Source organism: Dipodomys spectabilis, unplaced genomic scaffold (genome assembly GCF_019054845.1).
Source record: "Dipodomys spectabilis isolate Male_0828 unplaced genomic scaffold, ASM1905484v1 ptg000139l, whole genome shotgun sequence".
In the NCBI taxonomy this organism is placed as follows: Eukaryota; Metazoa; Chordata; class Mammalia; order Rodentia; family Heteromyidae; genus Dipodomys; species Dipodomys spectabilis.
This window is the reverse complement of record NW_024870816.1, coordinates 1,555,439-1,578,139: the sequence shown is the minus strand read 5'-3', so window position 1 is coordinate 1,578,139 and position 22,701 is coordinate 1,555,439. Positions and strand designations below refer to the sequence as shown.

At 34.8% G+C, this 22,701-nt stretch overlaps 1 non-coding gene across 1 annotated transcript; it reads left to right on the top strand.

Moving 5' to 3' along the window:
* The first annotated feature begins 20,265 nt into the window (after window positions 1-20,265).
* On the top strand, window positions 20,266-20,372 carry LOC122117062. The gene has a single exon (XR_006149073.1). It is a non-coding gene; the product is annotated as a U6 spliceosomal RNA (small nuclear RNA).
* Window positions 20,373-22,701: the final 2,329 nt, after the last annotated feature.

Sequence of the window (22,701 nt, the reverse complement as noted above, 5' to 3'; positions counted from 1 at the left end):
AAATTTCATTTTTCTACATAATATCTTGTACATCTCATTGTTGCACTGGGTCGACCTGTATCCCTACTTAAACAATTTGGTTTTTCCCTTCCCCTCCACAAATTATACCAACATCAAATACAGTGAAAACTAGGTTGTTGTTTTTTTTCTATTGTACTAGGAGTATCTATACAATGCTGAAAATTTGAATTACACAAAATATGCAACATGGGTAGGCACTGGTGGCTCAAGGATGTAATCTTAGCTAGTTAAGAGGCTAAGATCTGAAGATCACAGTTCAAATCCAACCTGCATAAGAAAGTTCATTAGATTCTTATCTCCAATTAACCACCAGGGCAAATGGAGTTCCAGTTCAGATTGTATGTCAAGCACTGGCTTAGAACACAAAAACACCATCCAGGCCCTGAGTTTAAGCCCTGGGATCAACAGAAACAAAAATATAAAATAAAACATGGAGTTAGATATTTTATAATGAAACATAATTTAATATACTCTACATTGTTAGAAAGACTAGACTTATGTGTTAGCTTTATAACCTACCATAATAAGTGATGTTGTCTACTTATTAAACAGAAATGCTTATTCAGATTTCCAAGTTTGAAGGTTTCAGTATATGTTCAGTTGGTTTTATTGCTTTGGGAGCCTGTGAGAAGACAATGGCAAGGTGGGGAGTATGTCAAAGAGAAAATTTTTTTTAACCTAGACTGATTAAAAGATAAAATAAGAAAGTAGTTGAGAGTCTATGTTCTCATAGCTTTCACACTGAAGAACTTAATCTCCAGAACTATTCAGATATTCTCCACAGTCTGGGAGGAAATAGAAAGTCACTTTTCTTTAACTCATAGATCTTTCTGGGGCATTCTAAATTCAATTGGCAACACCTTCACAAATGATAATGACTTGTCCAGGGGAAGAAGCAAGTAGATATTTCTGTAAATTCTAATCATAACTCAGCAGACTAAATATTTTATGGAATTCCTATTAAAATATTTTCTTGCAGACGGAGTGGGTCTTTATAATACAAATGTGTGTATCTGTGTGTTTGTATGTGTGTATGTGTGTGTTGAATAAACTAATGTAACAATGTAGCAGAGAAAAGTATTAGAGGGGCTGGGAAAGTGTCTTAGTTGTGGAGCCCTTGCCTTGCGTGCATGAGGCCCTTGGTTCGCTTCCTCAGCACCACATAAACAAAAAGAAAAAACTGGCGCTGTGGCTCAAGTGATAGAGCGCTAACCTTGATCTGAATAGCTGAGTGACAATGCCCAGGCCCAGAGTTCAGGCCCCACAACCGGACCCAAAAAAAATATTAGTATGGCCTTTCGTTTTTCTTCTTATACTATGAAGGTCTGCCACAATTCCCAATCAAATCCTATCCAAGATTCAAACATTAATGCTGTCCCAAAAGTTTTGCATGCATGAAGGGCTGGGAAGGTGGCTCAGTGGTAGAGCACTTACCTTACTTACCAAAAGTTTTGGGTGCCAACCCAAGTACATCTACTGCATTTAAGATGGCCATGGTATATAAAATTTTAAGTCCTTCAATTACGTTGTCACCAAAGAAACAACATATAATATTTCCCTAAAAATACCTAGACTGTAGAACACTTTACCCAGAAAATTGAAGGAATATACTTTATAGGATTTAATTTAAATTTAGTCACTGAAATGGATGTTCTATATCCACAACTCAGAGCCCTATTAAACTACATAATTTCAAAACTCATCTATTACCATCTTCTATGAACACAATCCTTCCTGAAAACAAACCAGATGTGGTAAACAAATTACCGTGTATGCCATTGTCAAATGCAGCTGTTCTAAAGCATGGAACTGGCAGCAATTAATGCCTGTAAACAGCTGGTTCTAAGGAGTATGGAAAGTGATTTTTCCACTATAAGTAGAAAAGTCCACAGATGTTTCAGATTGTTTCATTGTTTGCATTTGTGAGATATATTTTGGAAAGCACAATGAATGAAAGCGTGCTGTTTTGTAAAACTTTGCTGGCTGACACACCAGGGAAGGAAAACTTTTGAAATGTTTCAAATGAAAAGACAGAAAATAGGGTGGGTAAGCTGTGGTATGCAGTTTAAATACAGACTGAAGCAAACCAAAGAATGGGAAAAAAACTTTTTCTTTAAGAAATGCTTTCTGGGTATATTGTGCTATACACTATAATGAGGAAATGATCATTTCTTTGGAAAAGTAAGGAAAAAACACTCACCTGTTGAACTTCTTTTTAAAGTGAATCTTAAATGACAAGGATGAAGAAATTTAAATGGATTCATATTATCCAGTATTACTTTAATTTTTTATTAAAAGTTAAAACAAACTGACAGGCTATTAGTCCATGAAGATTTACAGAGTAAGTTTCTGGCATATATTTTATTTTGTTCCTCTTTTTGGGGGAATGATATAAATATTTTATTTTAAAGAGGCAACTTGGTTTTAACCATTACCCACAAAATGTATGCAGTCATAGAATAAGAATTTTTTTTATTAATTTAAGACAATACTAGGCTCATTTTATGCCAACACAAAATATAAAAAACAATGACATTTTCACTGAACAACCACTCATTAAAAAATCATGAAATAATATAGTAAAACTCCATGTCAATTTTTTTTGTTGGTTGTGTGCCTTGAACTCTGTGCCTGGGCACTGTGCATCAGCTCTTCATCTCAAGGCTACCACTGTACCATCTGAGCCACAGTGCCATTTCTGGTTTTAAGGTGGTTTATTGGAGATAAGAGTCTCACAGACTTTTCTGCCCAGGCTGGCTTTCAACCACTATCCTCATATCTCAGACTTCTGAGTAGCGAGGATTACAGGCATGAGCCATCAAAGTCCAGATCCAAGTCAATTTTTAAAAAGCAAGTTTATTGAAACTTTTAGCTTTTTCCAGTAAACAATCTTATTTTTTCAGAATTAGCTTATAACTGAGTTATTTTTAGATGTAACCGTGAATTTTTTATAGAATCAAATATAATTCTATTACTCAGTATTTCACAAAAATCCACTGTAATTGACTTTCTCCAAAATCAATTATTACATACTATCTCACACACTATATTCATTACATTCCAAATAGTTTGGACCATTTCATATAAATTCTAGGTGCTATTTTACATTATAAATTCACATCTGTGGTTTTAAACTAAGGAGAAAAGATTTTAGAGGTAAAATCAAATATGAATGTATAGTGTGGCCCAATTAAACCAAAAATTGTGAATTCATACAGACAAAATTATTTTCTTTCCACTAAATACGTTGAAGTAATACCATTGGAAATAGTGAGGCAGGAAGTGGCAGAATTCAAATCTCATCAATATCTCTGTTATTCTGCTAACCACTACACTAAGAAACCCCCTTTTCCCAGTTGTCACAAAACTTCAAGTGTCTCTCCTTGAATTCTATTTGGAAAAGTTCTAAATCACTGATTCTTTTTGTATGTAGGCACAAAACAATTGAAATAAAATGCACACATATTTTGAAGTCATCACAGCTGGAAAAACAACCAACAAATTGGAACTTCCCCAGGAACAAAAACATGTTGTGCCCAGTTTATTTTTTAAACTACAAAACTTTCAAACACATGTAAATTTAAGTAGAGCTATAAGTATAACTGTCTCTCAGAAATAAGGTTGTGTTACTTTGTAATTAAATTCATCTGGATCAACCTAATATAGAAAATCCCTTGAATGGATCAAATTGTTTAAAACAAATGTAACTGTATGTAAAGAAAGATCTGCACATACTTAAAAGAAAAAATGCTACAGTATGAAATCACAAAAATCATAACATTCTTAAAATTTCTGAAATGCAATTAGTAATTCCAAAATATCCATAATGAGAACTAAATACTACTGACTTAACAAGAACAAAATTTGCAAATAATAGAATCTGAGCAGTGTACATGAGTGTACATAATTTTAAAATACTCCAAATTATACAGTTTTTAGAAGACTGAATGTGGATTATCTAAAGGAAAACATCAGCACATTATATAAATGAAATTAAAAATCTCATGAAAAGAGAGAATAGTAGTAGTTTCTGGAAAATAATACTTTAATAAATGGTGGTCTAAATCCAGTACTGACTAAATTGTATACCTAATTAGTTAGATCCAAAGAAGACCGAAGTTACTCGAGCTGATTTGAAACTGGCAAAGTAGTAGAATACATCAGTAACATTATTATTGATATTGACTCTGGCATGGAATTCATTTCCTCTTTGATCTGACAAATGAATATATGAAAGAACATAACTTCTTCAACTAAATATCAAGACCTAACTAAACATATAACTAGAAAAGTCATCATGCAATCTGTATTGCAACTGGGATAAAAAGAAAAATCAGTCATACTGATTCTGTATTTATTTTAAACGTTGGCTTTTTTCATAAATTATTTCCTTTGTCTTGCATTTTTAAAACGTTGTGTTAAATGATTTATATCTTGGTAACTAATTTTGGATGCCTCCTTAAATTTTGTTCTGGATATAATATCTCAATTCAGCTCCTAACCCATGAAATGATGTTGTTTACAAAATAAATTCTAATAACCTCTGTTTATAATACACAAAATCTCATAAGATGATTTCAGGAAGCATAGGTTAACATTTTGATATTGTGGTCTCATGACTGATCAGGCCTATCTGCATGAGTAAAGTTGTACCTAGATTCCTCAGCCTAAATTTAGCCACTGTTAAAAAATGTTTATACCTTTATCTGTCACCCATCAGACGTTAAACCTGAGTATAAAATCTAAGGAAAATCATAAGGTAAGAATTTAGCTCTTCTGGATATAAAGTAAACCAAAATGAAGCATAGAGTAACTCATTTGACTAAAGTCAATCTATTTCTCTGAAACATGTTAAGCATTCCCTTACAATGTGTATTATTCTCAAGAAGGGAATGAAGAATACGAGACGAGGACTAAGCAAGTATTGTCTTCAAATATACATAATTTGGATTTATATCTTTATTTCGTTATAGGCATTTTTGATAAAAACTGTTTGAATAATTGATTTCCTGGTCAGGTATAATATATCCTAGTTACATTTACCAAACTTCATTCAGAAAATGGTATATAGTAATTGAGTAGAAAGATATTCAATTAGTAGCAAAATGTGTATACCTATAGGGTAATATTTTGAAGAGTCAATTGGAAATATTCTAATATAATAACTTGAACAATTTCACATTGACAGTAATTATCTAGAATACTTTAATGCTAATTGGACAAGATTGTCCTTCTAAATGAGCAAAACCAATTTCTCCTTCTACTTTATCAGGGAAATACCTCAGCTAAAAATGGAAATTAACCTATGAATCTGTAACAACTGGAATGAATTTTACTTTTTTTTAGCAAATATCAATTTCACAAAAGTATTTTATTGTGTTATACACATATATCCACATAATGTAGTTTGTTAAATTTTATTCCTTTTATTAATTTCATTATCCTATTTTTATACTTATATTTTATTATGTCATCATACGAACTTATGAAATATTTGAACATATTTACTCCACAATATTTCTCTTCATCTCCTCTCTTACTTTTTTCCAAACTTAATCAGTTCCATCTTTTACACCTGGGTCATTCATTTTATTTTTCTGGGTCTAGCATTTGCATATGAGAAATCTAATAATTGTTTTTCATAGTATCACTAATTGCTTTAATATGAAGGTTTCCAATTCTATTTTCTTGAAGATGATGTGATTTCATAATTGTGTGTGGCTAAATAATATATCATTGTGTGTGTATATATATATATATATATATATATATATATAACAGTTTCTCTCTTCAATGAGTGATTAAGGAACATGCAGTTAATTCTGTAGTTATTTATGCTTTTTTATGTGGGAGAAGGAAGGATGAAAATAATGATGTTTGGAATAAGAAACATGCTCTTTAGGCAGGCAATCTACTATTTGAAACATCTCTCCACTGCTCTTTCATCAGTATTTCAATAATGCATTGTGTTTAAAAATAAAATTTAATTACATTTGCAAAGGTGTTCTTTTTCAGTATATATATTATTTTTTATTACAATGTTACATTTAGTATGTAATGTGAGTATGGGGATGTATGTGAGCATGAAAATCTAGGCATGTTTGTACATGTAGCTGACTCGAAGGAAACTGAATGTATGTGATATACAGGATTCAAATAAAAGTTTAAGACCTGTAAGTTGCTAAATTGATATATATGTCCAGTTTGTGGAGTGTGATTTCAAGATCACATTTTGGTAGGTTTTATACCAAGTAAGTAGATGTTTCTAATACAAAATCGTAAGAATTAAAACAACAACTCTGTTTCATAATCATTCAGTCTTAGTAATCCAGACATTGCAATAAGTGGAAAAAATGATTGAAAGTATGGTGGGTCAGTAGTAAGCCTTTAGACACTCTACATTTTCCCCAAAATCTTCAGATGTACTCTTTGGATATAAATTACAATTATATTTATAAATGTACAGATATAATATGATCTTATATATGTAAATATATGTATATATTATAAATACATCATATATTTACTTATATTTTAAATGTGTATCACAAATATTGATTTATATTTAAATGTAATTCATCTCATCATAGATACATAGACAGACAGACAGACAGACAGACAGACAGACAGACAGACAGACAGACAGACACACAGATAGATAGATAGATAGATAGATAGATAGATAGATAGATAGATAGATAGATAGATAGATAGATAGATAGATAGATAGATAGATAGATAGATAGATAGATTTTTTTTTTGGTCAGTCGTGAGGCTTGAACTCTGGGCTTAGGTGCTGTCCAAGTGCTCTTCTGCTCAAGGCAAGAGCTCTACCGCTTGAGACCTAGCGCCACTTCCAGTTTTCTGGTAGTTTATTGGAGAAAAGAATTTCATGGAATTTCCTGCCTGAGCTGGCATTGAACTGTGATCCTCAGATCTCAGCCTCCTGAGTAGCTAGGATTATAGGCATGAGCCATGGGCACCCGACTATACTTATATCTGAGATTTGTTAGTGGAACAAAAGATACAGAAACTATTATTCTTATCATGAAAGGACTTCACACTGACAGGTATAATTACAAGAAGAAAACAATAGCTATTCACAGTGGCACAAAAATTCCTTAGGTGCCTAGCAAAACAGCATGTGTTTCCATACACTGCATGTGGTGTGAGCAGTTTGAAACCCAAGTGACTGTGGGAGATATTGGACCCTAAACAAACCTGACAATTGCATAAACACCGCCCTCTATGACAGATTTAGCAAGGCCTATCTTAGAGATTCTTGTTAGGGACATGATGAAAAAATTTATAGTTTAGTTGTGATTACAGAACTCTTTTACACATATCACTCAGCCATTAACTATATTTAACATAGCTCCTATTGCTCTAACTTATATTTTCTTGGTTCAGTAAACTGTTTTTTGTTTGTGAAAACTTAGCTGTTCAAAACATAGACATGGGTTTTTAATATTTTTGAAATTGCTGTCTGCATAATGTTGTATGAGATGAGCTTCTCTTTACCATTTCATAGGAATAAACTTAGTCTGATTCAAACTTGGAAACAGGTAGCTTGTTCTCTCTCCTAGAAAGCATCTATATAGACTTCTTTACATGTAAACAGACCCTCATTTACTTGCAAAAGTCTGTCAGTGGATCAAACCTAACTCACCCAAGTGAGATGAATTCTTCTCTCATGCTTCCTTTACATTAAAAGTGGTAAGAACTGTTCAGTAATGTGCATACTTTTTAATATGAAGTGTGACTTCTATTTTCCTTAATATGAATCAAGCAGAGGAATCAGTTTAAGATGTGAAAGAACCTTAGAAAGAGTCTTGGACCTTGGAAACTGTCCTTTGTATGAATTTTTGGAGAAATATCCCTTTTCAAAGACAAAGGACTCATTTTTTTTAATATTGTGCTGGTACTGGGATTTGAACTCCTGGCCTTGAGCTCTATCTGGGCTTTAATTCTCAATGTTTGCTCTATACCACCTGAGCCACACCTTCACTTCTTCCATTTACCACAAGTGGAGAAAAGAATCTCTTAGGTTTATCCACTTGGAATAGCTTCGAATTTCAATTGTCAAATTTGAACCTACCGACTATCTAGATGTAAGCCACTGGTGCTGTGCTAGAACTCACTTCTTAAGAATAAAAAAATCACAAAAAGAGGAGAAAAAATATTTGTTCAATTATTTATGTGTTGTCTGATAAACCAAAGCACTTGCTACTGGAAGGGAAAAAGAGAGAAGATAGACATGAATATGCAGGAGAGAGACACAAAGAAAGAAGAAAGGAAGAGATATTTAAAGAGGGGAGGGAAGTGGAAGGAAGGATACAAGAGGAGGGCGTAGCTGAGTAGAATTGTCTACTCTTCACTAAGGTTTTGTTGGACAATCAGTACCTTTGCATTTATGTAGCCAAAGCTTTTTATTTTTGGTAGTAGTAAGCTGAGATATAAAATACCAATTTACAGGTAATAACCTGTTAGTGTGCTTCCTTCTGCACCAAGGAAGTCACAGTTAGGTTACTGTCAGAGAGAAGGCAAGAGTAAGCAATTTAAGTGATTCTGAGAAACAATAATTGACATGCCAGGAATGCTCCCTTGTATGGTGAAGTCAAGCTTCACTCTTGTTCCCTGCTCCAGTCTTCCTCTCAACAAGAACAGCAGAAACAGGAGAGGAAGGAGATATGTGAGTAATGATCATCTCTCTGTTTACCCTCATCCCTTGGTCTCTCAAAATATAAAGTGAAAGGAGAATTAACCTGAACTAGTGGGGAACATGGGAGGAAAAAGTTCAGTCTAACTTATTGTGAAACTTTTAAAATAATTGGAGCAGCATTTCAAATACTGAAATAAAACTTTTTAAATTATTAACAAAAAGTAACTCGAAATTTATCGAAAATTTAGAAGACTACACAGCTCACTACATAGTGGAATCTGAAAATTGAAACTGATTCCTGCCTCTATCATCAGAAATTGAAGATTGTCCCTAAACGTCTAATACTAGGTAAATTACCCTTGATATTCACTTATACTGTGTGAATATAATGCAGAAAATATGACTGCTGAAGTGATAAGCGAAGGGAATTCATGATGGATAACATAATGCTGACAGCATGGAAATTATTTCCCTTCCATCTTCAGTGAGTAGAGAATAAAAATGCTCTATTGGATGGCCCTGAAAGTCCAATTCTAAATTTAGGACAGAAGGTGAATAGTAAAGAAGATCTATCTTAGCCAATCTGAGATTAGAAATGTGGAGAAATATACTCATTTATGTATGTCAAACATGGAAGAGAGGATGTGGCAAGCCCATAGCCAAATGCCAAAGTAGAGATATTTAACAAAATACCATGAAGTTGAAACAAGTCTTAAAAGGAGATCTGGGCTAAAAGGGAGTAGGGTAGAAGAATGGAGAGGGAAATGGTGGACTAATACAGTCATACCATTCAATGTACACATGTCAGAATATAAGTAGGAAACATGAAGGGATAGGTGGGGTTGGGGTAAGGGAAGGAAGAAAAATGCACTGTATATTGAAATGCACACACACTCTATTCAACACTGACATGATGAAGCAAAACCCCTTTGCACAACTAGCTAAACATAATTTTTTTGAAGTTTTAATATTCAGAGACCAGAAGCATAAACCTTTAGAGATAAATAAGAAGAGAGAATTGACATATTGTTGAGGCTTATTTCCCTTTCAATGTACAAAATTTAATGTGTGAAGTCTGCTGCAAATATAAATTTTATTTTGCCTATTCTTTTAAGCAAATTGCTTAAAATGTAGAGAACCAAATTCCAATTTCCCTTCATTTCCAATAAAAAAAATCATATGCACCTTTAAGTTTCTCAGTTATTTCTAAATACCTAAATGCAATGCATTATTGGAACTAATTTCATTCCATATTTAAATTTATTTTTTTGTTGTTGTTGTGAAAATACTGTACAAAGGGGTTTCAATTACATGGACAAGATAATGAGTATATTTCCTATCAAGCATTGTAGCCTCCTCCTTTGTTTCCCCTTCCCATAACTTCCTGTCCTCTCCCCGCTCCCCACCCAGTCCTCCCCCCACCAAAATTTTAAAGTTTGTTTTCGACATAATGACTTGTACATCCCATTGTTTTAATGGTCCAACTGTATCCCTATTATATAAACGATTTGTTTTTTTCCCTTCCCTTCCTCAAATTATAACAACAAGTTCAGTGAAAGCAGGGTTTGTACAGTGGGGGAGGGACACACAAAGCAAAAAAGAAATATTCTTATAAATGTGTTAGAAACAATCGCATGAAAGGGAAAAACATTTGAATATATAGCTTAGGGCTCATTTCCCTAACATCAACTTGTCTGACAGTTTCTGTTTGTCTCAGACACATACTAGTTATTGCAAATAAGGGAAATCATGGCACTAATGTTTCTTTGGGCCTGGCTTACGTCACTTAATATATTTTTTCCAAGTCTTTCCATTTCCTAACAAATGGAGCCAATGTCATGCTTTCTGATGGAGGCATAGAATTCCAGTGTGTATATATACCACATTTTCTTGATCTACTCATCTACTAAGGGGCATCTGGGTTGGTTCCATATATTAGCTATGGTAAATAATGATGCAATAAACATAGTTGTGCTGGAAGCTCTACTGTGGTCTTGTATGTGAACATTTGGGTAAATACCCAAAGTGGGATTCTGGGTCATAGGGGAGCTCTATGTGGAGACTTTTGAGGAACCTCAATACTGATTTCCAAACTGGTTGAACAAGTTTATACTCCCATCCACAATACAGTAATGTTCCGTTCTGTCCACATCCCCTCCAGCATCTGGTGTTATTAGAGTTCTTGATTATAGCCATTCTAACTGGGGTGAGGTGGTATCTCAATGTTGTTTTGATTTGCATTTCTTTTATGACTAGGGAGGTTGAGCATTTTTTCATGTGTCTATTGGCCATCCTTCTTTCCTCTTCAGAGAAGTTTCTCTTTAAGTCTTTAGCCCACTTATTTTTGGGCAGTTGTTTCTTTGAAGATTTATTGGGGGATTTAAATTTTTGAATTACATGTATATTTTAGATATGAGACCCTTGTCCCTTTTATGGCTAGTGAAGATCTTCTCCTAATCTGTGGGCTTTCTATTGATCTTGCTAGCTATGTCCTTTTCCATGCAGAAGCTCTGCAATTTTATGCAATCCCATTTGTCCAACCTTTCTTTGATTTGTTGTGTTTCTGGGTCTCTATTCAGAAAATTTCGGCCTGTGCCAACAAGACCGAGGGTTTCTCCTATTCCAATCTTTAAGGTTTTCAGAGTATCTGCTTTGACTCCAAGGTCTTAGATCTATTTAGAGTTGATTCTGGTACAGGGTGATATATAAGGATCTAGCTTTAGTGTTCTACAAGTTGTTAACCAATTTTGCCAACACCATTTACTGAAGAGGCTATCTTTCTCCCATTCTATTTTTTAGCTCCCTTACCGAAGATTAGATGGCTATAGGTCTGTAGGTTCCTTTCTGGGTTTCAATTCTATTCCATTGGTCCTGAGGTCTGTTCTTGTGTCAGTACCAAACTGTTTTGATTACTATGGCTTTGTAGTTGAATTTGAATTTGGTATTGATATTCTTCCAGCTCTGTTCTTTCTGTTAAGGATCATTTTTGCTATTCAGGGTCTTTTATTGTTCCATATGAATTTTTTGATTGCCTCTTCTATTTCCTTGAAGAATGAGGTTAGAATATTGATAGATATCGCATTGAATTTGTAGATAGCCTTGGGAAGTATTGCTTTTTTCACTATGTTGATCTTTCCCAATCCAGGAGCATGGGAGTTTTTGCCACTTTCTAAGTTCAGTTTTGATTTCCTTTTTCAGTTTTTTAAAGTTTTCATCATAGAGGTCCTTCACTTTTTTGGTTAAGTTAAATCCTAGGTATTTTATTTTTTGTGGGGCTATTACAAATGGAGTTACTTTCCTAATTTCAGCCACACTTTTCTTATTGTTGGCATACAGAAAAATCCATTGATTTTTGAGGGTTAATTTTATACCATGCTACTTTGCCAGAGTTTTGAATCAGCTTGAGTAATTTTGGAGTGGACTCTGTGCAATTCTTTAAATACAAGATCATGTCATCTGCAAAAAGGGAGAGTTTTACTTCTTCTTTCCCTATAAGGATCCTTCTTATACTTGCTTATTACTGTATTTAGGCATTCCAATACTAGATTGAAGAGAAGTGGAGAGAGTGGGCATCCTGTCTCATTCCTGAGTTAAGAGGAAATAGCTTTAGTTTTTTACCATTAAGTATAATGCTGGCTATAGGTTTGTCATATAAAACCTTTAATGTATTGAGGAATGTTCCATGGATTCCTCATTTTTCCAGAAACTTCATAAAAAGGATGTTGGATCTTGTCAATTGCTTTTTCTGCATGTATTGAGATAACCATGTGGTTCTTATTCTTGCTTCTGTTGATGTGATAAATTATATTAATTGATTTGTGTATCTTAAACCAGCTTTGCATCCCTGAAATGAATCCTGTTTGATCGTGGTGTATGATTTTTTGGATGAATTGTTGAAGTCGATTGGCCAAAATTTTGTTGAGAAGTTATGCATCAAAGTTAATCAAAGAAATGGATCTATAGTTCTCTTTCCTTGATGAGTCCCTTCCTGGTTTTGGGATGTGTTATGATGGCCTCATAGAATGAGTTCAGTAGTGAACTTCCTTTTTCAGTTTCATTGAAGAGTTGGAGGAGTATTGTTGTTATGTCTGCTTTGAAGGCTTAATAGAATTCCGCTGTAAAACCATTTGGTCCTGGGCTTTTCTTAGATTGGAGGTCTCTTATTGCTGTTTCTATTTCAGTGCTTGATATAGGCCGTTTAAGATAGTTTGACTCATCTTGGCTTAGTTTCGGCATGTCAGTGTTTTCTAGAATAAGGTCCATTTCTGCCAAGTTCTCAAACTTATTAGTATACAGGTTTTAGAAGGATTCCCTTATAATGTTCTGAATATTAGTTGTTTCTGTGATGATGTTTCCATTCTCATCTCTGAGTTTATTTGGGTGTGTTCTCTTCTTTTTCTGATAAGATTTGCTAAGGGTCTGTCAATTTTGTTAATTTTTTCGAAGAACCAACTCTTAGTTTTGTTGATTCTTTCTATAGTTTTTTTTTGCATTCTAATTAATTTAATTCTGATTTAATTTTAATTATTTCTTTCTGTCTACTGGATTTGGGTTTATCTTGCTGCTTTTTTTCAAGGAGGTTCAGATGTCTCATTAAATAGTTTTCAGATCTCTCCAATTTGTTGATGTAGGAGCTCAGAGCTATAAACTTACCTCTGAATACTGTTTTTGCTGTGTCCCAGAGGAGCTAGTAATTGGTGTGTTCAGTTTTGTTGAATATCATGAACATTTGAATTTCCTTTCTAATCTCTTCCATGACCCACTCGTGATTCAGCAGTGTGTTGTTCAGGATCCATGTGTTACATGACTTTCTTTGGTTGCTTTTGGTGTTGAGTTCTAAATATATTCCCTTGTGGTCTGAGAGAATGCAAGGTATAACTTCAATGTTTCTGAATTTGGACATTTGCTTTGTGGCCTAAAATGTGGTCTATTTTGGAAAATGTTCCATGTGCTGCTGAGAAAAATGTATTGTCTAATGCTGCTGGGTGAAATATTCAGTAGATGTGAGTTAAATCTAGTTGGTCTGTGCAGTTGTTTATATCTGCGGTTTCTCTGCTGAGTTTTTGTGAAGTTCATTTATCTAGTGGGGAAAGTTGTGTGTTAAAGTCCCCAACAATTAATGTTTATGGATCTATGTGGGATTTGAGGGAAAGTAGAGTTTCTTGGACGAATTAGGGTGCTCTGCTGTTTGGCAAATAGATATTTAGAATTGTAATATCCTCCTGAAAGAGTGATCCCTTAATTAGTATGTACCGACCTTTTCACTGATTTTAATTAAAAGTCTATTTTATCTGATATTAGGATTGCAACTCCATCCTGTTTATGGGAGCCGTTTGCTTGGTAGATTTTGTTTAAGCCTTTAAAATTGAAAATGTGTTTGTTTTTGTGGGCAAGATGTGACTCCTGAAGCCAGCAGATAAAAGGATCTTGCTTTTTAATCCAAGTAGACAGACTGTCCCTTAATTGGTGAGTTAAGTCCGTTAATGTTGAGAGATAGAACTGAGAGGTATTTGGGAGTTCCTGCCATTTTATCCAACTACTTCAGGGCTGTGGCAACTGTGTTCTTCCTATGGTTCTTGGATTCTCAGTTTGGATGATATTTCTTGGCCTTTATTGTGGTCTTGTTGGTTTTCTCTGTGTAGGACATCTTTAAGATTCTTTTGTAGGGCTGGTTTGGTGGAGATATATTGTTTCAATTTTTCTTTGCTATGGAAGGGTTTTATTTGACCTCTGATTATTAAGGAGAGTATAGCTGGGTAAAGTATTCTTGGTTGATAGTTGTTTGTCTTTAGGGCATAGATTACATCATTCTAGGCTCTTCTTGCTTTGATTGTTTCTGCTGAGAAATGTGAGGTGATTCTAGTTGGTTTCCTTTTATAGGTGTTTGATCTTTGCTTCATGACAACTTTAAGGACCTTTTCCTTGTTCTGAATTGATCCTGTGAGTATTATAATGTGACAATGGGATATCTTCTTCTGGTCTAGTCTATTGGGAGTTCTAAAAGCTTCTTGTATCTGAATAGACCTATCTTTTTGCATGTTTGGGAAGTTCTCTGCTAGGATCCTGTTAAACAAATTTTCCAGACCATTGACTTCTGGCTCTAGGTGCTCCTCTACACCCATTATCCTCAGATTAGGCCTTCTAGTGGGGTCTTCCGAGGCTTGAATGTTGAATAGATCTATCATATTTCTTGGATTTGTCTTTGATGGTTGTATATTCTTTCTCTATAATATCTAGGCTGTCTTCAATCCTCAGGATTCAATCTTCTGCATGGCCTATCCTACTATCGAGACTTTCTACTTTTTTTTTTCTTTTCCTTCTAGTTGGTCGGCTTTTATGGCTTCTAATTCTTTGTTGGATCTTTGTTTTAGATCTTGTATGAAATTCTTTACTTCCTTAATTTAGTGTCAAGTGTTTATTCTCAAATCACTTCGTTGATTAGTTATGGTTTCCTTGGACTCCCATTACTTCTGTTGGGATCCATTCAGCATTCCCTTTGTGGACTCCCTGACTTCTTTCAGCTCTCTGTTTATGGATTCCATGAATGCCTCTAGTGAACTTTGTCTATGCTCATTCTGCTCTTGAAATTCCTGTATTACTCTTTGATCAGCTTTCTCACGTTCATGCAATTCCTGTAGTTCTCTTTGACTAATCTCAGCCTACTCACACAATTCCTTTATTTCTATTTGAGTGTTCACAAGCTGCTCATGCAATTCTTTTATCTATCTTTGAGTAGCTTCCTCACACCTATGAGCTTCCTGTTTTGACATTTGTTTGCCTCCTCTCTCTATATATCATGCTCACACAGAGTCCTTTGAAGGTTTTCAATCTTTTTATTTACCATGTTTACCATTAGTGTTTTTAGAGCTTTTTGGAAGCTCTCCTCTGGATTATTCATTATCTGTTCTGTCCACTGATTATCATGAGTGGGAGTTGAGATACCTGGACTTGCCATTTTTCTTGTGTTTTTCCGGCTTATTCTGCCCATTTGGCATGAGAGTAACACCAATTTTGTGCTAGAAAACTATCTTAAGGGAAGCATCAACAAAGTCTGTAGTTGCACAGTCAAAAGCCTGCAGATCCTCCTGAAGGAGAGATCCCTTGATTAGTATGTAGCAACTTTCTTTATCTCTTCTCACAAATTTTAATTTGAAGTCTATTTTATCTGATATTAGGATTGCAACTCCAGCCTGTTTATGGGAGCCGTTTGCTTGGTAGATTTTGTTCCAGCCTTTAACATTGAAAATGTGTTTGTGTTTACGGGCAAGGTGTGACTCCTGAAGGCAGCAAATATTTTGCCCATGTAATTGTAACCGCTCTGTACAGTATTTCCACAATAAAAATAAATAAATAAATGTTACAAAAGCCTGCAGATATAATCTAGTTCAACAGATACATTTTCAACATCAACCAACTATGTATTAATAGGCTATGAACCGCAAAGAAGAATTTGGCAAACCAGAAATTATTAGGTTTAGTGAGAGATGTGGGTATAAATAGGGATAGAGGGATGTGGAAAGATAGAGGGAGAGCTAACTTAGTCCTAATCTCAAAGCAGGAAATAGATTCGATAGAATGATAGTAGACAACGGGGGAAAAAAGAAAGAGAAAAAAAAGACAAGGAAAAATAGTAAAATAAAAATTAAAAAGTGAAACACTTAAAATTATGCAGATTAAGAACTTAATATTCAGAGAAGGATGGGAATATGATAAGAGAAGGGGAGGGATAGAAAGGAGACGTCAAAAAATAAAAATGCTTAAAATTTTATATAGGTATATAGAGGTAGTACAGCTATTAAAGAAGTTAAATCTAAGAGGTTTTGAATTCAGTAATAAATTTCTGGATTAAGTGTGTATACAATCGGGGATAAGGTCTAATAATCGACTACAGGTATATCTGAGAATGAGCAGAAATGCGACTAAATCACGCAAAGAAGAACGAAAGAGAAAAAAAAGTGAAAAGAATGAGAAAGAAGGGAAAAAAGGATCAAAAGGTCAGTAGTGGTAAACAAAAATGGAAAAAAAGCACACACACACACACACACACACACACACACACACACACACGTATACCTGTAAAATAAAAATTATAAGAGGAAGAAAAAAAGTTAATAGAAAACAATTTTTTAAAGTTAAAAATTAAAAATTAAAATGTTAAAACAATTTTAATAAAAGGTGACAAAAAAGAGTTCGTTGCCTTTTGGGGATGAGAAGGGATGATCCTGTATCTCCCTTGTGTCCATAACCAGTCTCTTGTTGGAGTCTCTGGTCTGCTTGTGGTATTTGATTTTCCTGTAGCTTGGTTGTTTTCTTAAGTCAGTTTGTTTGAGCAGGCAGAAAAATGCTTTGATTTACCCAGGATTTTGTCATCCTCCTCCCAGTCTAGTTCAATGGGAGGGAGATCTGCTTTGAGTATCACAAAAGATGGCTGTTTCTTCTAGTTTGGAGATGCTGTGATGGGGCTAGGTTCTGGGTAGAGTTGAGGCCTTTCAGCAAACAGTAGCTTTTCCCTGAGGCCTAGCTTCTGAGGCAGTCACAGAGCCTAGCCAGCAGCCATTCTCAGGGTTTATTGTTACTGAATTTCAATTGATTGTCTAGGAAAGATCAGCCTCTGGCTCTGTTTACCCAATGAAGAAAGCCACTCCTGGGGCTGGTGCAGGCCCGGGATGGGTGAATTTTCCCTGAGTGGAGCTGAACCTGGTAGGTCAGGTTAGGTTCCTGTGACCTGTTAAATGACTGTTTGTTTTCATCCAAGGACTGAGTTGGAGCTAGCTGCTCAGCCAGGCCTTTGCCAGTATCAAAGATGGAGATCTCTGGTAGTGGGCAGAGAGGGGTGGCCTTCCCTTCTCTGCTCCCTGAGAAGGAGTGAGGAAATCAGGCTTCTACTCACACAGGGGTCTGGTTCCTGGATGATCTCTGATCTGCCATATGAAGGATGAAGATGTCTGCTCCTTGTCAGTTCTTGCTGGTGTTGAGTAGAATCCTCTCACCTGCTGCATCTGGCGCCTTTGTCCTAGACTCTCTGTGTTGCAGGTATGGTGGTTACGGCCGCCCCCGCCCCCGCCATAGTTGCAACCATGGCTGCTGGCAAGTGCTCAGATTTGTCTACTTGACTGGATTTTCCCTCTCTGGCCTAACTCTCTGTACTGTGATGGCACATTTGGTGTGATTCTTTGGCTTAGTTAAGCTTCCAGCTTCTCCTTCGCTATCTTCCCGGAACCATAAATTTAAATTTTAAATGATAAATTCTTTTAAAATTGTTTCACTCGTGCACAGGTATGGATAGATAAGTGATGTGGGCAGAATCAGAATTATTCAGAAGGTTGTAAATGGATGCTTACCTAGTTTTCTCTCGGCTGGATCATAGAATACAGACTGTCCTAATTGAAAAAGTTAGCCTTTCTAGGTTTTTGCATATAAACACTCCATCAACATTTTATTAGAGGATTATTCAAGATTAGCTATATGTTGATTAATAATGACTGATCATGACAGAAATTTGAGAGAAAACCATCTACACTTCAGTGAGGTTCTGATTTGTGCTTCACAAACTGTTATGAAAGCTCTACATGAGAAATCTAGCAGCTGCATTTCTAAAAAGACCTTGGGTTGTTACACTTTCTGATGTTATCTCAATTCAAGTACTTCTCCTTGGAGTTCCATACTATTCAATGATGCTGTATTAGCTCCTTGTTACAATTTTCAGACTGGTCTTTTTGATAAAATTTGTGCTTTTCAAAATTGCTCTCCAAATTCCATCCACAAACTGCATACAAAATTTATCTGAAAAAATTTGTATCTGTTTATATTGCATATACTTTTAGTTTTCATTACAAATATGGAATGTAGTAAAAATTCTCATAACAATTATACTGCGCCAGATTGTGGGCAGATTCTGATGTAAATAATATACTGTGTTCATGTAGAGATTTTGAGTATCCAAAGTAATAAGCCTGTGGTCCTAAAACCAATACCTTACTTATATTGAGTGACAAATACAACTTCATATAAGTACAGAAGTTTTCCTTGTATCTTTTTAACATATATTTTTATTATAAATACTGTACAGAGGGGTTACATTTACATAAGTAAGGTAATGAGTACATTTCTTATTGAGCATTGTTACCCCCTCCTTTGTTTTTCCCCTACCATCCCTTCCCTTCACACCTCTCCACCTCCCCCTTTCACCTATCCTCTGTTAGAATGTCTTGTATATTTCATTGTTACAATGGGTCAACCAGTATCCTTTCCTTATATCTTAAATGAAGAAATGCTGTCTTGATTTATGCTGATTCTACTTGTGTAGACACATCTAAAATCACTGCCCAAGTCCAAGAGCACATAAATGAAATGCCATCATTTTTTTGTCAGTTGGTATTTGTGTTCTACACATTTATTGACAGGTTACAAATTATTCTCAAACTTTAAAACATTAAAAATACTTTCTTTTTTTCTTATTTTCTTTGCCAGGAAATCAGCAAGACCTCAGTCAGCATTTCTCACCTAGGAATTTTCGCATGGGTTAGTTAAATGTATACGTAGAGTCCAGTTTTCTGAGGACTCACTCATCTGCCTAGGAATTCATGCTGGTTGTTGGAAAAAGAGCTCAAGTAAGGATGCCATTTAAAGCCTTATAACTTTACTCTTTACCAGGGTATTCTCCTGCTACTTTGGTTGTTGAGAATGTCTACAAGAGTAAACATTCCGTGAGGAGCAGGGAGACACCATATGACTTATACTTACTGAGGTTTCCAAGTGACTTGCTATCACTTGTACTGCATTTTGAAAGTCAAATCTCTCTAAAACTACCAGTTTTAAGAGATAAGAAGAGTGGAAAATGAACTCTTAGGGACAAATACATCTTCAACATATATTGTTCCAATTATTCCTTTTAAGGCATATTCAACAACTGGTGAAACTTGTGTTGGCTGTAATTATGTGTCTTTCTCCATGAGTGCATGTATACATGAGAATATGTATGTGTGTGAATAGTAACATACATGTGTACATTATGGCTTATATCATCATTTATTCCTTGCTGACAAATAAAGTAAGGAATCACTAAAGTTTTAACAGAAACTGTGTAGTTAAAGTCGAAACTCTTCACTCTGCTCCTTTACACAAAGACTTTGCAACTTCTCATTAATAAAGTTTCCATAAACTCTGAAATGTACATACTTAGTACTTAAATGTCTGCTATCATAAATCTTAAATACTTTACAGAAAAGTTTTATACCTGCCAAACAGTCCTATTTTGGCATATATAAGCAAAATCCCAAAATTAAGCATATTTAAAACATTAAAACTTTTAACAAACCTTAACACTTGCTGCAATGTTCATTTTGACAGGTGCCTTGTATAGAATAATTGAATTTCTCCTCCTACACATCTCTTGAACTACAAATATCTGGAATTAATTTGTTTTTGGCATGTCTATCTTGATTTTATTCTTAAATGTGTGCTTATGTAAGAAATACATGATTCTATAATTTCACAACAATTCTTTTGAACTTACTTTTTGTTGAATTGCCTAGCTTAATAAAATCAATTAAAAATTATACTTTATATATAAAAACTGTTCTGTGCTCAATTTAGCATCACATACACTAACATTGGAACGATACAGAGAAGATTAGCATGCACCCTGCGCAAGGATGACATGCAAAGTCTTGGAGCGTTCCATATTTTTACAGCAACAGATGCTGAAACGTATGTGGCCACAAGGGAACCGTACTGCATTCTTGGTGGGAGTGTAAACTTGTTCAACTACTTTGGAAAGCAGTATGGAGATGCCTCAGAAGACTCCACATAAAACTCCCCTATAACACAGTAATCCCACTTTTGGGGATTTATCCAAATGATCATAAAAAAGACCATACTAAAACTACCAGCACAACTATGGTTATTGCAACATTATTTACGATAGCTAAGATATGGAACCAACACAGATGCCCCCATTAGATGAATGGATCAAGAAAATGTGTTATATATACACAATGGAATTCTTTGCCTCCATCAGAAAAAATGACATCGCCCAATTTGTTAGGAAATGGAAAGACTTGGAAAAAAATTTATTGAGTGAAGTAAGCCAAGTCCAAAGAAATATAGGTCCCATGATTTCCCTTATTTTCAATAACGAATGTATGTCTGGGATAAGCAGAAAAGTTCAAAAGATATGTGCATATAACCAGATAAGATGATGTTAAAGAAATTGAACCCCAAGATAGGGACACAAGTGGTTTTTTGATTCTTGCTATTGTTTCTAACGTACTTATAATGTGTGATGTCATTTTTTTGTTTTTTGTATGTTTCTCCCCACACTATAACCCCTGTTTTCTCTGTATTTGAAGTTGGTACACTTACATCTTGTATGTATGCTTCTCTAATTTGGGGAGGGGAAGGGAAAAAATGCTCAAATAGCAATACAGGTTGACCCATTGTAACAATGAGATGCACAAGACATTATTTTGAGAAATGAACTTTACAATTTAGGTGGAGGAAGGAAGGGGGAGGGGAGTGTACTTGTGGAGGTGGGAGGGAAGGGATGGTAGGGGAAATATAAAGGAGGAGGTAACAATGCTTGTTAGGAAACTTACTAGTTTCCTTGTTCATGTAAATGTGACCCCTCTGCACAGTATTATTACCATAAAAAAACATATAAAAAAGTTCTTAGATGGAAGAGTTTATTTCCTCTATTTTACCCATATAATATTGTTAACAAAGAAATTAATTCAGAACACTGATATGAAGGTAATTTGAATAAATGTGTGTGTGTGTGAGTGCGGCAGCACGCAAGCATACACGCATGTGCATGAGAACACCATGCATGTATATTGGAATGCTCAGAATTTAAATCAGGGCTTCAAGGCCTTGCTAGGCCTTTCCTATCTAGATTGATGAGCTACGATATAAGCTACATCTCAATTCTTGGCTCTTTGCTAGTTCATTAAACATTTTGAAAAATAATTTCATGAAGTTTTTTTTTGGCCCTGATTGGCTCCCAAGTGTTATCCACAGATCTCAGTCTCCTGAGCAAATACTCAGAGTAGATAGGATTATAGGTGTGACCAGCCCGCACAAGGCTTTTAGAACAATTTTTTAAAAGTAAAAGAAAATTTACTTCATGGGGGCCTGTTTTATCATCACCGAATTTGAAAGCCTTTTGAGTGATTATATGTCAATTTAATTCGTTTGGGGATTGTTAAAAGATAGTAAGTGATGATATTTAAAAGTTTTAGTACTTTTTAAAAAAGAAACTGGAACTGTGGGACAGAAGAAATTTGGCTGTCTTCAGACCTCAATTTGTAAGCTCAGCTCTGTGCATGATAACCTAATGTCACCAACACAGTCTGTGTTGAAGACAAAATGTGACAGAAAACAATCACCATGGGAAATATTTGCTATGCTATTATTTCTTGGAAAATATGAATATTGAATTGAGAGTATAAGAGAATGGAGAGATTTTACCCACCTTTTTGGTATTGCTGAAAGACTTTTGGAAACTTTGACTCATTTTCTTCCTCACTGTGTGTATCTTTGAGCCATGCACTTACAGTTTTTTACTACAATTTTTCCCAACACTACAATGGTAATAACATTAGCATTATACCAAATGTTATGTTAAGAAGTAAGAGAATAAAACTTGTGAAACACTTAACATAAACCTATGAATGACCTTTGAGTTTAGCCAGCATTCTTTTTTAAATACTAAATAGAATATGATAAGTAGTACAGAAACCATTACATGTAGTGTTAGCAACCAGAAGTAATATCTGTTGACCATGCTCAGCTTCCAAGGAAGCCAGGTGGATAACTTCTCATGCTGTAAATCAAACTGGTTATCTTATATCGTGATAGTGTAAAAATATCAGAGACAGAACAATGAAGGAATGTTGTAGACTGAGGTGAAATCCATATAAAAATGTGCAAACTTGATAAAACATAAAAGTATCTGAGCAGTATATTGTGTTTTACATCATTTAAGTGACATAGCAAAGATAAGGAAGACCTAGAAGAAT